Below are 17,652 nucleotides of genomic sequence, written 5' to 3'. Positions count from 1 at the left end.
ATGTACATGTTAGTCCATATTGTATTAAACTGTCATCTTTGCGCATTTTCACCCAGAAAATGGGGTGGGGGGAACTGAAGAAAAAAATGGTTGCTGAGTTCATCATTGTTCTAAATCTCTTTTCTAATAAATTTATCTTGCTCTCCTCTACCTACCATCATCAGAAGGTTGCACTTCTGTACAAGAGGGTGCAGCTAAAAATCAAAATATCAAAATAAGTTAGCAGGGAGTCGGAGACTAATACTCCAAGGTTGTAAATCAATAGTCAATATTAATTATTCAGTGGTTAATGAACTGTCTAATATATCTGGACGAATATGAGTGTTACAGATACAAATTTCATGGGAACATTGACTTTGGATACATAGTCACTTTGTATTAATTAACATGCTAAACTATATAGTATTAAACTGTCAATCTTAGTGGTTGAATTGAGTGGACCAACCTGGGAAAAACGGGGAGGCTTCAGAAAAAAAAGGGGCCGAAATCATCTTATAGTCTGCATTGTTCTAAACACTTTCTCTAAAGTGTTAATCTTTTCTCATCTACTTACCACCATCAGCAGGTTCCTCTTCTGTAGAAGATTCTGGATCTAAGAATCAAAATATTTTTGAAAGTTAGCAGAGAACTTGAGGCTTACTATCCATCATTTAATGATTAGATAATCTTAATTGTTCGGTTGAAATTTATAAGTTTGTATCACACTCCATTCCCTCAGATAACCTTGTCCATTCCCCTTATAGGATTGTAGCCAAGTTTTGTTTAAATTTCAGTTTTTTTAAAAAAAATAATAATAATCCTGGTTTACTCATGAATTTTAACTGGTTAACCAAATCCCCATGAGTGCCCACTGAAGCTTATCTGCCTTGAGTGTCCACTGAAGTTTATCGATGGAGCCTGATTTCTAAATTATTTTGCATTATGAAACTATTCTTCATGATTTGCTAAAAAATGTTTCAACCCCCCCCCCCCCTCCAAATTTTTTTTTCTGGCTATGGGACCCACAAGTTGAGAACCACTGCTAACACCTAAAAATGAAAACAGATGATTTTTACTACCAAAATGTATCCTAGCCCCCGCCCCCAAGTTTTTGCATTGCCAATTGAAAAAATGAATTTAGAACATTTTCACTCACATGTAATTTTTTAAAAAAGTTAGCAGGTTTGAATCATTTATATCAATTAACTCTTTCACATATACCATCCTCCCTGTAATACAGTGATTATCAATCTGTGGGTCCCCAGATTTTTTTGGCCTTCAAATCCCAGAAATCCTAACAGCTGGTGAACTAGCTGGGGTTTCTGAGAGTTGGAGGCCAAAACTCCTGGGGACCTACAGGTTGAGAACCACTGCTAACACCTAAAAATGAAAATAGATGATTATTACTACCAAAATGTATCCTAGATTAGCCGCCTTTTCTTAGTCCTGCTCCTCTTTGTTCTAATCCAAGGAGTGGATTGGAACAAACTGGAGAGCAATTTCTATACCAAGAGCAATTCCTATAGTGGAGAGCAATTTCGACCCACACCCATTTACAGAGAATGACAGCCAGGACTGTAGCCAAGGGGGGGGGGGGGGGTAGGGGTTCAACAACCCCCCCCCCCCCCCAAATTCAGGTTTTTTTAAAAATCCTGGTTTGCTCATAAATTTTAACTGGTTAACCAAATCCCCATGAGTGCCCATTGAAGCTTATCTGCCTTGAGTGTCCACTGAAGTTTATTGATGGAGTCTGATTTCTAAATTATTTTGCATTATGGAACTATTCTTCGTGATTTTCTTTTTAAAAAGTTTCACCCCCCCCCTCTGATTTTTTTTTTCTGGCTATGGCCCTGATGACAGCGTCCTGTCTCTACTAAAAATCAGATAAAAATGAGAATTGGATGTGATTTCTTGTTGCAGTTTCTGTGTGTTGGAGGAGGGTTGAGCTTTTAGACCAGAAATTGATAGGGCATGGGGTCGTCCGGGTGGTTTTAAGGCAAGGGGTTTCAGAGCCACATGAATCATCTTATGGTCTACATTGATCTAAACACTTTCTCTAAAGTGTTAATCTTTTCTCATCTACTTACCACCATCAGCAGGTTCCTCTTCTGTAGAAGATTCTGGATCTAAGAATGAAAATATTTTTGAAAGTTAGCAGAGAACTTGAGGCTTACTATCCACCATTTAATGGTTAGATAATCTTAATTGTTTGGTTGAAATTGATAAGTTTGTATCACACTCCATTCCCTCATATAACCTTTTCCATTCCTTTTAGCCCCCGCCCCCAAGTTTTTGCATTGCCAATTGAAAAAAAATGAATTTAGAAAATTTTCACTCATGTAATTTTTTAAAAAAGTTAGCAGGTTTGAATCATTTATATCAATTAACTCTTTCACATATACCACCCTCCCTTTAATACAGTGATTATCAATCTGTGGGTCCCCAGATTTTTTTGGCCTTCAAATCCCAGAAATCCTAACAGCTGGTGAACTAGCTGGGGTTTCTGAGAGTTGGAGGCCAAAACTCCTGGGGACCCACAAGTTGAGAACCACTGCTAACACCTAAAAATGAAAACAGATGATTTTTACTACCAAAATGTATCCTAGATAAGCCGCCTTTTCTTAGTCCTGCTCCTCTTTGTTCTAATCCAAGGAGTGGATTGGAACAAACTGGAGAGCAATTTCTATACCAAGAGCAATTCCTATAGTGGAGAGCAATTTCTACCCACATCCATTTACAGACAATGACAGTCAGGACTGTAGCCAAGGGGGGGGGGGTAGGGGTTCAACCCCCCCCCCCCCCCAAATTCAGTTTTTTAAAATCTTGGTTTGCTCATGAATTTTAACTGGTTAACCAAATCCCCATGAGTGCCCACTGAAGCTTATCTGCCTTGAGTGTCCACTGAAGTTTATCGATGGAGCCTGATTTCTAAATTATTTTGCATTATGGAACTATTCTTCAAGATCTGCTAAAAAAAGTCCCCCCCCCTCCGATTTTTTTTCTGGCTATGGCCCTGATGACAGCGTCCTGTCTCTACTAAAAAATCAGATGAAAATGAGAATTGGATGTGATTTCTTGTTGCAGTTTCTGTGTGTTGGAGGAGGGTTGGGCTTTTAGACAACCAGAAATTGATAGGGCATGGGGTCTTCCAGGTAGTTTTAAGGCAAATGGTTTCAGAGCCACATGTATCATCTTATGGTCTACATTGTTCTAAACACTTTCTCTAAAGTGTTAATCTTTTCCCATCTACTTACCACCATCAGCAGGTTCCTCTTCTGTAGAAGATTCTGGATCTAAGAATGAAAATATTTTTTAAAGTTAGCAGAGAACTTGAAGCTTACTATCCATTATTTAATAATAGATAATGTTAACTATTTGGTTGAAATTTATAAGTTTGTATCACACCCCATTCCCCCATATAACATTTCCATTCCTTTTAGCCCCCCCACTTTACAGGACTGTAGCTAAGGGGGGGGGGGTAGGGGCTCAACCCCCCCCCCCCATTCAGTTTTGTTTTAAAAAAATGTATCCTTTGCCAACTCTTTCCTGCTTTCCTAATATATTCAGGGGGCTCTTTTACAGAAGATGGCAGGCCCAGGAACCGAAATATGAAAAGTTAACAGCAAGCCTTAGACTCATACTTCAAGGATGGAGTGACAAATACTTCTGTCTATACAGGAATTTGTATCACATGTCTTTTTTTCTGTTGTCTTTTTTCTCCCTTTCCCTAATTTTCACATTGCCAAAGAAAATATAATTTAAAATGTTTTCTCATGTGGACATACCTTCATGAGGAGATGATTCTTCAGCAGAAGATGGTGAACCTAGGAGAAATGAATAAGCTGTGTTTTAAAAGTCGAAATAGAGAAACGTGTCTTTCAAATATTAGCAGTTTTAGATCACCCTATAGCCATTTTTTCATGAAACATCTGTAGAAGAAAGAATTACCATCAATTACCATCTTGAAAGTCAAGATTAGCAAAGACTTTCAATTCGATCAGGTCCTACCCCTCGGCCTTTTGTAACAATATTGGGGAAGACCCAGAAGAAAACACACAGACACTGTCACGTATTGCTAAGCATTTGGATGGAAACGGATTACTTTTTTCAGTATGTTGGCATGATAAAACATCCAGAAACAGGTAGCTCTTCCAGTCATGGCCGGTTAGCTAATGTCACAAATATGTCATTAAAATGTGTCACCTAGTCATCACTTGTTCACTCAATAAGTGTATGATAATTAAAAGCACAACCAATGTGTTAGAACATATATGCATTATAACTATGGCAGATGTGCTTCAGAGGGGATGCATCAGGCTGCCATTAATTTCTATTATAATAATTATTAGTATTAGTATTCCCATCATTCTCCCAATAATGAGACTCAAGGAAGGTAACAGTATTTTTAAATACTGAAGTATGTGAATTTGCGGTGAGAGATTGCCTCTCCATTCTGACACAAAATGATCACTCCTTCAGACCTGCAGGAGCAGAAAAATATCAATCACCTCTTCTTTGAGCAGAGGGAACATAAAGTAATCATGCAAAATCTGAGCTGGACAATCTTATGTGCCCCATGCCATTACCTACTTTAAATGTTGACTAGCTTAAATTTTAAGGATTGAATTTCAGGACATTTTTATAGAAAAACTAATGATGCCATTTCATCTGATTTTCCAACTCAAGAAAATGAGGGGTCTTGAAGGTCTTGAGCAGTGGTTCCCAGACGTTTTGGCCTTCAACTCCCATAAATCCTAACAGCTGGTAAACTGGCTGGGATTTCTGGGAGTAGTAGGTGAAAACACCTGGGGACCAACAGGTTGCGAACCACTAGTCTTGAGAGATAGCAGAAAAGGACTGGGGGTTGAATATATCACATGGTCTGTATCATTCAAAAACCCATCCTAATATCTATGTTCATCTTCCATGCTTAACATGATCAGAAGGTGGCTCCTATGTAGGAGGGTCAGAACCTGAGAATCAAAATATTTTTAAAAGTTAGCTTGAGATTCATCCTTCATAGCTGGAACAATGAAGGCTTGTTACTCATTATTCAGTTATCATTTAATTATCCAAGATGTCCATGCTTTGGAGAGTGTAAAACAGTATTTAAAGCCCATCTTCTTAGGAAGCTATGGCCACCTTCATCAATCTGTACTCCACAAAAAGGAAGAGCATCCTGTTTAGCAAGTCTTGCAAATGCTGATTTATTTTCAGCAAATTTTTAGTTTCATACCAATTTTATATATCTATATACCTCATGCTAGAGGTTTAAGAAACCATGATCTAGTACATGCTCACAATTCCACCAGAAGTGAATCAGTTTTTCTATTGGTAGTGGGAACATTTTTGCTCATGTATTTGTGGAAAATAGCACTGGAAATTCTGAGGTTTGAGACTGAGATGAAAAACGTCATGAATGAGGTGTCGTGCCATACATAGCACAATATGCAGGTCCAGATCGGCCTCATAGTCCTGACTGACTTGAACATTAGAGGATGGATGACATCTAACATGTTGAAGCTGCAACATCAGAAATGATACAAAGGATTGGCTAGGTTCTTGTCTTACTGAGCCAGACATGAAACACTATGGCAGGAGACACTCAAAAGGCTCACGACAAAACAAAATGCCACTGTAGTTCTGAAACTACTGCTAAGTTGACCTTTTAGGAGATTTGCTACCTTTATGTTTCATATTGTGTTGTATGAAAAGATCTTACCTGATGCCACCTTCCAGGCAAAATTGAAATGACTCTCAAGGTCATGCAGGGCCGGGCTGTGGCGCAGCTGGCTAGTAACCAGCTGCAATAAATCACTACTGACCGAGAGGTCATGAGTTCAAAGCCCGGGTCGGGTTAAGCCCCCGACCATTAAATAGCCTAGCTTGCTGTTGACCTATGCAGCCCCGAAAGACAGTTGCATCTGTCAATTAGGGAAATTTAGGTACGCTTTATGCGGGAGGCTAATTTAACTAATTTACAACATCATAAAACTGCCAGCGAAACACGAGGAATGGAATGAGGAAGTACAGCCACTACTGGACAGTGAAGCAACAGCTCCCCCTGTGGCCAGAATCATGAAGCTGGAAAAAAAAGTTAAATGCCTCTGTGTCTGTCTATATATGTTGTTTGTCTGTTGGCATTGAATGTTTGCCATATATGTGTTCATTGTAATCCGCCCTGAGTCCCCTTCGGGGTGAGAAGGATGGAATATAAATACTGTAAATAAATAAATAGATAAATCTCTTACAACAAAAGCTTCAGAACAGAAAATAGCTGGTCATCTGATGTTATCCAAATTCTCCTTTGAAATCCTACACAGCTGTCACTCTGTGTCACTTTTAATGGTTTCTTATTTAATATTTATTTTAATTCATTCAAATATACATACATTTGCAAGTGTTAGTTGCACACAATGCAATACTTTTCATCTATTAGTCTTTCATAATCATTTGTCAGACAATATATTTTCAATAAAGGGTCACAGTCTTCTATTTGAATACTACATATAAGGATATTATAGGTTCCAAATTAATATCCATTTCCTCCTTGCCTTCAATCCATTAGCTTCCTCTATGTATATTTTTAAGTTAATTTTACATTGAGATATTGGATCATTAGTTGCCATTCATTAACAAAGTTCTCTAAAGGTTCTCCTCTTAAGTGTAGTTATTTTGTACATTATCAGCAAATCTGTAATATATTGTTCCAGTTCTACTAAGGAAGGTACCTCTGAGGTTTTCCAATACCTAGCGTATACTATCTGAGCTGTCACTGTCACATAAAACAAAATTCTTCTGAATTTCCTTTCTAGTTCTTCTTCGGGCATGTTCAAAAGGTACATTTATGGTGTCATTTTAAAATTTGTATTTAATATCTTTTCTAGATGTACATGAATCTGTTTTCAGTAGTTGTGTACTTTGTTGCCTGACCACCACAGGTGGTAAAATGTGCCTTTTTCTTTCCCACATTTCCAACATTTGTCAGTGCAATTGTACATCTTTGCTAATCTCTCTGGAGGGAGACACCACCGCAAGTGCATTTTGTAGATGTTTTCTTTTAGGTTTTGACATGCCGTGTACTTCATACTTCTATTCCATGTTTTACCCACTGGGCCATTTTTATCTCTTGGCCGATGTTTTGAGCCCATCTAACCATTGAATCCTTTACTACTTCCTCTTCTGTGTGCCAAGTCAGTAGGTACTTTTAATGGTTTCAAGGCTTTGGTCAAGCTAGTTAATTATAACACTCTATACACTAACCCCCAGTCTCAGAGCCTGAAAAAAGCAACAATAAACAATCTAAATAGCATGCTTTGCCTTTCATGCCTCCCTAAACCTGAGGGTCCATGTCAAAGAAGTGTTTCCATAGCCCACATGGCCAGAAGCAATGTACTCACTTGACCCTGAATCTTCTATGGGGTTGGTTTCAGATGCATTGTTTTCCTTTGGGGTTCCCTCTTCATTTACAGAAATGTCAACTGGAACATCAATGTCAGCTGCCCATGCCAGATTCACTAGAATGGAAAAGAACAAGCAAGAGTTTAGGCAACTCTGTGATGTGCCAGCCCAAACCATCACGACTTGATATGTAATCAGAGCAATCTCCAATTCTTTTCCCTCAAATTTGAAGAAATGGCTCCCAAAACATTCCCCCAAATGACTAGGGGAAGGCTAGTGGCTTTACAACAGGTTATTTGGTTTTGATGCCACTTGCCCCTTCTTGCCACCCATATTTCTCCCCAGACAGGAGCAGACAATTACCAGCTATTCTAAGCAGGAATGGAAGAATGGTTAAACCAAACAATGGAAGGCCAGGACTTCATGCTATAGGTCTGTTGATACAGTGAGGAGAGGGTGAACTATTAGATATCATTAAAATTTAGACCTGTTGACTTGTAGGCTAGGTTTATAAAACCAGGATCAACTCAGCCAACACTAATGTAATATTTTCACACACATATGTTATCCCAGCACCACCCCTGCATGTATAGAACTGGAAAATTCTGTGAATACTGTTGATGTAGCCATAATGGTGAGAGAATTGGCCGTCTACAAGGACGTTGCCCAGGGGACACTCGGATGGTTTGATGTTTTTACCATCCTTGTGGGAGGCTTCTCTCATGCCCCCGCATGGAGCTGGAGCTGATAGAGGGAGCTCATCCGTGCTCTCTCTGGATTGGATTCGAACCTGGAAGCCTTCAGGTCAGCAACCCAACCTTCAAGTCACAAGGCTTTGATCCACTGTGCCACCGGGGGCTCCATGAAGCGACTTGGTGCAAGTCGCTCCTGACACGAAAAAAAAGCCATAATAGTACTGTTGTCATAACTGATATGCCATGGTGGCATCTTTCTCTTGATTCTGTTATGTTCCTGATGGCTACACAGCTGTGTCATGAAAACGACTACTCTGTTCAGCATCCCTCTTCTGAGCACCAAGCGACAGTGAAGGAGGTTTTCGTCAAGCTCATATGACAAATGATCCTGTGCTAACTGCTGGAATGTAATTTTTCTCTATTAAAGAAGAACAGGAGGAGATCAACTGAAAATATCAAGGCTCAGTCCAATTACCATCAAAAAGGAGTTAGTTAGCTTTACATTAGAAGAAGTGGGGAAGGAGAATGGACATGAGACGCTGCTTACCTCCACATAACAAGATACAGGCAATACCTGTCAGCACAAAGAGGTTCATTGTGCTGGAAATCTGATGGTTTTGCAGAAGCTTCTCGATACCTTAGTGCTGCCTGAGAAGAAGCAAACTGGAGACCAGCCCTGCTGCCTTATAAAAGCAATGAGATTTAACCAGCAAATCTGGCACATTATGGATGTGTGAGAAGGATTAGCAGTCATGGTAATTACACAGAGATCAATAAAAAGGCACAAAATTGATAAAATTGACTGTGAGGCTTGGTGCATGAAATAATCTTGGATTAAAGCACATGTATTCTTGGCTCGGGATCATATATGCTGCCACGAGTTCCCGTATTTCTTTTATTCATGAAATGGTTCATGCCACTTTTTTGAAGTGCAATTTGCTGATGGCTTTAGTAGCAGTCCTTTTGGTATACAAATTAGTTTTATATTCTAGCTTTATTGGAATTGAAAATCATAGGGGCCTCTGATGCCCCTTCTACACTGCCATATAATTTAAATGATCAAAGCAGATAATCTGGATTTTATATGGCCGTGTAGACAGGGCCTGAGACTTCTTGATGCTCTGCTTGGGTGTAATGAGAATCTCTGATGAACTGAAAATCTTCTCTTTTGCCTGAGGAATGGGTCATGGCCTTGCCAGAAGGTTTGGCACATCATAGGTGTACAAAACTGACAGATTTAATTAAGTAAAATATTAAACAAATAATTTTGCAAGACAAACAAAGGTGAGTGGGTGTAAGGCTAAGTACATATTCTTAGAATTAAAGTCCAAATGCTTTAAGCCAGGAATCATGGCCTATCTAGGTCACAATAGCATAAAGCCATTTCTTAATCCCAACTGTTTTGGCACATCTTTCAGTATAGTATTTACTATCCAGCTACTTTGGTTTGGTTTGCTGGTTTTAATTTTTATCTGAAACATTTTATTGATCCAAATCAATACCCAGTTTAAATTGAATCTCTTGAAATATGAAATATGCAGTAAGATGTTTATAGACATATCTGAGTTTGATTAATTTGACTGAATACAGTATTTCTTTTATAAAAATATTGTTTCATCTTGAGCAATTAGTTAAGGAATAAGGGAGACTTTCAGACATTTATCGTGCTAAAAGTGAATAGATGTAAGATTGCACTTTTGATGGGTTATTCAAAGTAGAGATCAGTAATTTAGTATTAGCGAATGGATTGGAACTCCTATCTAGGCTGGCTCTGTAGCTCTAATCCTTGGGCTCTTATGGCTCATCTTGCCCTTTTACTCTCAGGATCTTTCCCTGCAACCAGTTCTCAGGTCTCAAGATAACTTTCATACAGGTAGCTGTGCTGATCAGTGGACTCTGTGTGGTAAAACATGAACAGTGTTCCATTCTAGTTCTTAGATGAAGCCAGCCAAGGTTGTAAAAAATAAAATTAGTAAAAATTTCACTGAAAAAACCACCAAGAATATTCCTGGAAATTCATGGGGTTATCATAACTCAACAGACAATTTGAAAGCATGCATACATGCGCAGACACACACTTAGCATATAGCAAAAATTAACATGAGCTCCCCAAATTCTCCTCATTCTGAGCTCCCAAAATTTATTCACTCTGACTCTAACAATCCTAACTAACTCTTTTACAGACAAGCCTCTAACTTATAGTTTTCCCCTCACAGGACTTTTCGCCTCTTACAGCATTCTGAAAACTGTGATAGGATGCTTCTAACCTGACTTTTATCACATGTGGAATTTGTTTCATTCTGCTATTTTTGTATTCACTTGTGCCATTCTGTTTATGTAACATGTTTATGTGAAATTGGTGGCAGTGTCAAGATTTTGGGCCTACTGTGAGGTTGCTCAGAGATCATCTCCAGAGTAGTTTGCATTTTTAGAGCAGTTTTTTTTTTGGGGGGGGGGGGGGCGAGATTGGGAAAGCTGCAGTAGGTGGAGGATTACCCCTACCTACATACACACACAGTCTTCTGAATTGTAGCAGCGTTACTCTCAGTGGTGATGTAATCTCTTCAATAATGTACTAGAGAAGATTGGAGTCTATAGAGTGTCTCTGTTGTTGTGTTCAAGAGAAGTTGCATAATCAGAAAGGTTGGCAGCTTAACACTAGTCTTTCCAGGAAAGAACATATTACAACAAGTGATCATGCTTATTTCCATACAAATTAAATAATTTCAAGTTTGTACACTGTAATATGGTATCTTCTGGTTAACATCCATATGGTGTTTGCATGTTTATGTTCAGGTATACAACACTGCCATTCAGTATGAGAACTGCAGAGTATAATCTGTGTCCAAGTCCGCATGAGAAGATATACATAATTGCTGTCGTCCTGTTCATTACATACACTGGCAAAATGCTGTCATATGTCTTTGTTTGGTCTTTGTAGAAAGAGGATTTTACTACTTCCCTCCTGAAATGATTCTCATTCCTTCAAGCCAACCTTTCTCATATTCCCCAGAATCATGATAATTCACTGGCTGATGGACAGCCAAGGTGGTAGAGAAACATTGAGCTATGTGCCAAATAGCTGGCAACACAGTGATGAATCATTCCCAATGATCTTTCTGCTGCATGATCTCAGCTTATGCAGCAGTGATATATAATCTTGGCCATGGTAGGCCAGTACTGGCAGGTTACCACTATTTCTGTAGTTAATGCTTCATGCACTCCTGTAGCCCATGTGGCACAAATGGGCAATGTCTGGCTCAGTAGTTTCTGTTAGATTGAAATTCCCATTATTTAGTGTCGACTGTACTGGCTAGGAGCAGCAAACTCCAACAACATATTCAGGGAAACATGTTCTTCATTCCTGTTATTTATTAATACTGAATTTTATCTGAACTGTATGCCTTTCTAGCACACTCCATTTCCATAGTTTTATCCCACTAGCTCTCTCATCCTCTGGGATCATGCACACTATAAGATACCAAGAGATGGATAATGTCAATTAAATTCCCTATGTCACCAGCAACACTGCTGTCATTATAAGCATTAGGGCCTTCATGTTTGCCAGCCTTGCTTCATCAGCACCATGGACAGGGATACCGATGGGTGCCTCCTTCTTGCATAAGACAGCATGAATATACATTTTTAGGGCAATCCACTACTAAATGGACAAAATGCTAATATTGTTATAAGTACCATATTTAGAAATGGCTGTGATATATTAAAATTCTTGCATCATTACAGTTAAAGCTAAACCTTAGATCTAGAAAGACCAAAGATTCACTGTTCTAAATTAAAGACCTATTGGGTCCCATCATGAAATGCTGATTAGACAAATAGACAAATTAAAATAACTATAGACATTGTTCAATTTCATTTCCCGGGATCATTCACACCACCACATAGTCAACAACCTGTATTTGCTGTTAACTCACAGGAAATGATAGGCAGAATAATTATGCACAAAAAAGTGCTTTAAGCTCCTGTTTTTATTGAAATATCACCTTTTCTGGCAACTGATAGCAACTTAACTCCTTCCCAAGGAGTTATCAGTCCAGTACTAAGACACACAATTGTGACCTCACCACCACTGTGACATCAGATTATGTCCTTATGCATTTATTGTATTGGATGTAATTTTTAAACTCGCATCCTGTGTTTTAACCTTTGTTCTGTGTATTTTAATATGTATAGAAATACATTTTAATATGTGTATTTTATAGAAGGTTTATAATTATTATGTATTTTAACTATGTTGTAATTTGTCTCAAGCCATGAGGAGAGGTGGGTAAGAAATAAAAGTATTATTATTATTATTATTATTATTACTGTATGACACAGCAAACAAGATAGATATGCCGGATTTCGTATCACAAAATCACAAGTCAAACACTTCCCAAGTGTCTAGGACTGTGTGATGTATTTTCGGATGATGCGAGCAGATCCCAGTAGGGTGGCCTTTTGCAGTTGTTGTTGTTGTTCTTAAAACGTCAGTTCTTTCTTCACCAACAGATTATCTTAAAATAAGTCACCAAACTTATTTCATCCCTGATCCCCTAACTCAGGATCAGCCTTCTGAGCTTCACCAGAGCCCAGACTAAAATGAACCTTCCCTGTAGTTCTCTGACCACAGACTGACTGACTGAGTTTCTTTTCAAACTCTCTTCTGCCAAATGACAGTTGGCTCTGCCTACGTTTCTATGGCAACCTGCCTCAGAATGCTAAGATGGAATAACTGTGATACTTACCCTTTTAAACATAGTTAAACATGACTTTAAAACGGAATTAAACATGACATCTATAAATCAAAATAAAAACACACTTCTTTATACCTCCCAACCCATAAAGATTATTTTTGACTTTTCTACATCCCAGAATAGTCAAAAATAATATGGATTGTATCTAAAAATATACAACAATACATGTTAATATACATTTAACATATAATCCTAACATACTATCATGCAACACATAAACCATAAATACAAACCTTCAATGTTGCAAACTCTAATATACACATAACATATTCATATCTTACCATACAGTTCTGTAACATTATTACCATTCAACATACAAACCATAACCTTATTGGTCATCTTTCCCATTGTTAAGATTCACAAACCAAAGACATTTAAAAACACATTTTCCATAAATCATATTTCTAACAGTTTAATTTTTATTCCTACACTGGACTAATCAGCATGCCACTTGATACAGCATATAGACGTTTCACACTGCGGCGCATTCCAGTGGTTAACATGTTGCCAGTGACAATTACACTCATCCTTCCCAGCAACACAATGAACTTCCTCTGTCCCAAAATGTCTTCCACGAAACTTCCAAGAGTCATTCAAGAAGTCCTGGGAAACACAGTTCATGCACTTTCGTGGAACATCGAAAGTAAACTGCTGATGATTAAAACTACCAATCCCCATTGCGTAAGGGTCTTTACAACTTTCTCCATTGAAAAACAACCTCTGCCAGTTTCTTAATTTGCTGCAATTGGCGATGACCCACAGGCTCAAGTTGTCCATCTTCTTCTTTCCTCTCATAAATGTGTTCTTTGGTCCCTTTCTCCCGCAAACAGTAACTCTAATTGACCAAATCTGGTGTTTTCCTGAGGTAAATTTTTTCCTGGCCACAACTGTTGACTTGATTCTGTACTTGTAGTGACTAAAGAGGTAACCACTGAGCAAACAGAGTCAGTCATTTCCCAAAATTCCCTCAGAACTTCATCTTCCTTCTCATCTTTACTGGGAACCACATTGTTTGCTCTGTTAGCACCAAGCAACTTCATGTCACTATCTTTCTCTGGTAAATCTTTTGTTAAGGCACAGTCACTTTTCAAACCATCACTCTTTATAACAACATTCACTCTCAAGTAAATCATTTTCATTAATAGCTGGCACTTCTATATCCTCCATTACTACAGCTTGTTCCGGTCTTGTGTCACTACAGCACAATAGGAATCTCAGCCACTGGTGACTCATTTACCTCAGCCACGCAATGAATTTCAAGCTGCGACTCAGACAACTTTTCTTGGAGGTTTATGATTCCTCCATCTCCAGCAGAACCCTCTGCTTGGTTGAAATGAGAGCTTATAAGATCATTAGAGTCGTTGTTTTGAGATGGCTTCGACTCTAAAGGATAAACTTCTACTTTACAGTACTTGAGATACTCTCCATACTCCACAACCTTTCTCTCAATTGGTCTCTGTCCCTCTATACATCCATACCAATTGACTAACTTATTCCAGGCTGTGATAGGAATCACCTCATAGTCCGCTTTATTAATGCAATATTTTTTCAAAGTCTGAGTTTCCGAATCCACAAAAAGTTTCGCGTTGTCAATGGGTCCTGGGTAGTGATTAGGCTTTCCTGCATAATACAGATCCCAGCGTTCAAAACCCACATACTTCTTCCACTTCATGAACCACTTAAAATCAATCAGGCACCAAGAATCCCCTGGGCACAATGGCATTTTCACAAGTGGTGCGAGCTCAATCCGCTGCATCTCCACATCTGGCTTCAAATTGGCCAGTATTCTATCATTGTCAGCCTCCATTTTATCAGTCATAATGACAGGAGTCCCTGGTTGTGCCACTATAGCAGGCCGAGAGAGCATCAACCTTTGTCTTTCTATTTCTAACTCCATTTTTCTCAACTCTGCCCCCCCCCTCTCTCTCTCTCTTTCTTCTGCCTGTCTTGTCTTTCTCCTTCTCTCTTTCTTTGGCCTGTCTGTCTTTCTCCTTCTCTCTTTCTTCCATTTCTAATCTCCTTAGCTCCAGTTGATATTTAAAAGTCAATTCTGACATGGTTGCTTGCTCTGAGTCAGAACTTTCTTCTCCCTGACACACCTCTGTCTCCTCTGTTATCTTTTTCTGTCTTTTGGTGGCCATCTTTCACCAACTTTACCTCACAACTTTTCTTTTTAAGTGATCTTAGGTACTGAATTAATGATGTTACATGAATCCCGTCGTCTGCCACCAATTTGTGAAGAACTCAGGCAAAGGGGAATCTTTTTTCCCTTTCTTCTTCTTATTCACTTTAGATGATAGCGTAACTTAGTTTAGAATATGTGTGACAGAGGCTTGGATGTTGAAGGAACAATAACAAGTTTATTTCAGGCACAGAGCTTAGTGGTTACAATAACTTCTTGAAAGGCACTTAGATAATGGTTGCAAAAGCTATGTTGAGGTGTTCCAAACTTCTTAAAACGTCAGTTCTTTCTTCACCAACAGACTATCTTAAAATAAGTCACCAAACTTATTTCATCCCTGATCCCCTAACTCAGGATCAGCCTTCTGAGCTTCACCAGAGCCCAGATTAAAATCAACCTTCCCTGTAGTTCTCTGACCACAGACTGACTGACTGAGTTTCTTTTCAAACTCTCTTCTGCCAAATGACAGTTGGCTCTGCCTACGTTTCTATGGCAACCTGCCTCAGAATGCTAAGATGGAATAACTGTGATACTTACCCTTTTAAACATAGTTAAACATGACTTTAAAACGAAATTAAACATGACATCTATAAATCAAAATAAAAACACACTTCTTTTACACCATTGAATGAGTTTTGTTATTGATTGTATTAGCATAATTAATATTCTTCTGTGTCAGTTTAGTTTGGGTGAAGTAAACCAAAGTAATCCTCTTTAAATGGAACCATCAAGTACAAATTACATATAATTAGCAGCACCATTTTAAGAAGTTAAAATTAGAATCATATGTGAAAAATAGTCAATGTAAAAAAATCCTGACCCAGCTTATATTTAAAAGGTTGAGAAAATAAGTACTGGGAATGTTTTTGGTTGGACAAGGCCCATTGAATCAATTGATGAATAGAGAGATAACATTTAGGTTTAATCCAAATATATGACAGCTCTACTCAAGTCACAACTAACAATAGTGCATAGACCAAGGTCTTCTCCTGGCACCCAAACAACAGACTAATACTAAGCAGCATAAGAATGTCACTTGGTTGAATGGTACTAAAACAGTCTGACATTATTAAAAAGACTGGTCATCCTTCTATCCCTAGAAGGCTGAGGCCCTCCAAGAGGGATCTCTGATGAAACTCCCAGAACACAGGTGGGTATGCCTGGAATATCATCTCATGGGAAGGAGTTACATGTTAGCATGCTGCAGACATTACTGTTACCATTATATAGCATTCTTCTAATAGGTTAGGGTACCATCATCCATTTCTGCTTAGATTAAAGAAAGGGTTTTTTTTGTTTGTTTCTGACATGTTTCCAGCAGAAGATGTGCCAAGATTGAGCAGAGGTTGAGAAAATTACTTATTTCAATCACAATTACCAGCATCTCTCAACTGGCATGGCCACTGATGGATTTTGGCAGTTGTTTATCCTCCTATTACAGAGCAGGTACATTTGAATTCTTGGTGAGATGAACTTGGCTGACCATGCATATAAGGTGTCAAAATTTTGTGCTGCTTTAGGAACGTAATGACCCTTATTTTGTAATGCAAATAGGGTAGCCAAGTGTAAAACTAGTCAGGCTTCCTGTGCTTTGAACAGTGAGCAAAAATGATTTTCAGCAGGCATTGCATGTCATGAAATTCCATCTTCCACACTTTCATCAATCTTACATGAAATGGTACCGTTTTTCACATGGCAAGTATAATACAGCCCAGCATTAAAGGAAAGAGAAATGCCATGCAAGTGACACATGTTGAAATGGGGATAATCATTAAAGTTAGAGTAACTTTGTCCTCTTTTTAGCATGTCATCTCTATATCTGACACAACATTAATGAGAGGATAAATCTATGTTCCATTAAGGTAAAGGTAAAGGTTTCCCCCTGTTATTAAGTCTAATTGTGTCCGACTCTGGGGGTTGGTGCTCATCTCCATTTCTAAGCTGAAGAGCCAGCTTTGTCCATAGACAGCTCCAGGGTCATGTGATCAGCATGACTTCATGGAGCGCCATTATTTTCCTGCTGGAGTGGTACTCATTGATTGTAAAGAAGTGTGATGTTTTAATTTATGGATGACATGTTTGTTTGATTTTGTTTTAGAAGTCATGTTTGGCTATGTTTAAAATGGGTGAGTACTGGAGTTGATAATAGGTAGAGGAAGGTAGCCATCTTAGCATTCTGAGGCAGGTTACCCTAGAACGGGGGCAGAGCCAATCGCTGTTTGAAGGAAAAAGGAGGGAACGTTTTAAAACCCAGTCAGTCAGTGAGAGTCTGTAATGGTGAAATTACAGTGAGGACTGATTCTCAAGTGGAGGATCAGGGTGGCTCAAATGAGGGAATTTGAGTCAATTCTGAAATAAGGTGACTTATTTTAGGTAGTCTGTGATTTCTAGTCACAGGGGACAGACTGGTTCCAAGTTTGAGGAAACCAGGGAAATTTAAATCTTAGTCTGTGATTCTTAGTCACAGGAGAAAGACTGGTTTCAGATTAGGAAATCAGGGAGGCAGACGTCTAATAGGCTGTGGAGTAAGGGGAATTAATCCCAGTGGATCCAAGAGATCAGTTTCTAGTTTAGTTTTGAGAGAAGGAAGTATTTTGAAAGTTGGAACACCTCACATCTATTTGTAACCGTTATTTAA

General features: G+C 38.6%; 1 long non-coding RNA gene across 7 annotated transcripts in view; it reads right to left on the bottom strand.

Moving 5' to 3' along the window:
- LOC103279764 (brain acid soluble protein 1) overlaps window positions 1-17,652 on the bottom strand; it is a 37,538-nt gene that overhangs the window by 4,382 nt on the left and 15,504 nt on the right. For 5 of the 7 annotated variants that reach the window (XR_010003072.1, XR_010003070.1, XR_010003069.1 and 2 more), the window contains 6 exons: window positions 7,380-7,496; window positions 3,765-3,803; window positions 3,234-3,272; window positions 2,067-2,105; window positions 554-592; window positions 156-194 (listed from right to left, as the gene is read on the bottom strand). This is a non-coding gene — a long non-coding RNA (brain acid soluble protein 1). Of the gene's footprint in view, window positions 1-155; window positions 195-553; window positions 593-2,066; window positions 2,106-3,233; window positions 3,273-3,764; window positions 3,804-7,379; window positions 7,497-8,622; window positions 12,756-17,652 lie in introns of those variants that run through there. The other 2 variants (XR_010003073.1, XR_010003071.1) reach the window with 2 other exon arrangements.

This window comes from Anolis carolinensis, chromosome 2, assembly GCF_035594765.1.
Source record: "Anolis carolinensis isolate JA03-04 chromosome 2, rAnoCar3.1.pri, whole genome shotgun sequence".
Lineage (NCBI taxonomy): Eukaryota > Metazoa > Chordata > Lepidosauria > Squamata > Dactyloidae > Anolis > Anolis carolinensis.
The sequence above is the reverse complement of the archived record's forward strand: the minus strand, read 5'-3'. Positions and strand labels throughout refer to the sequence as shown.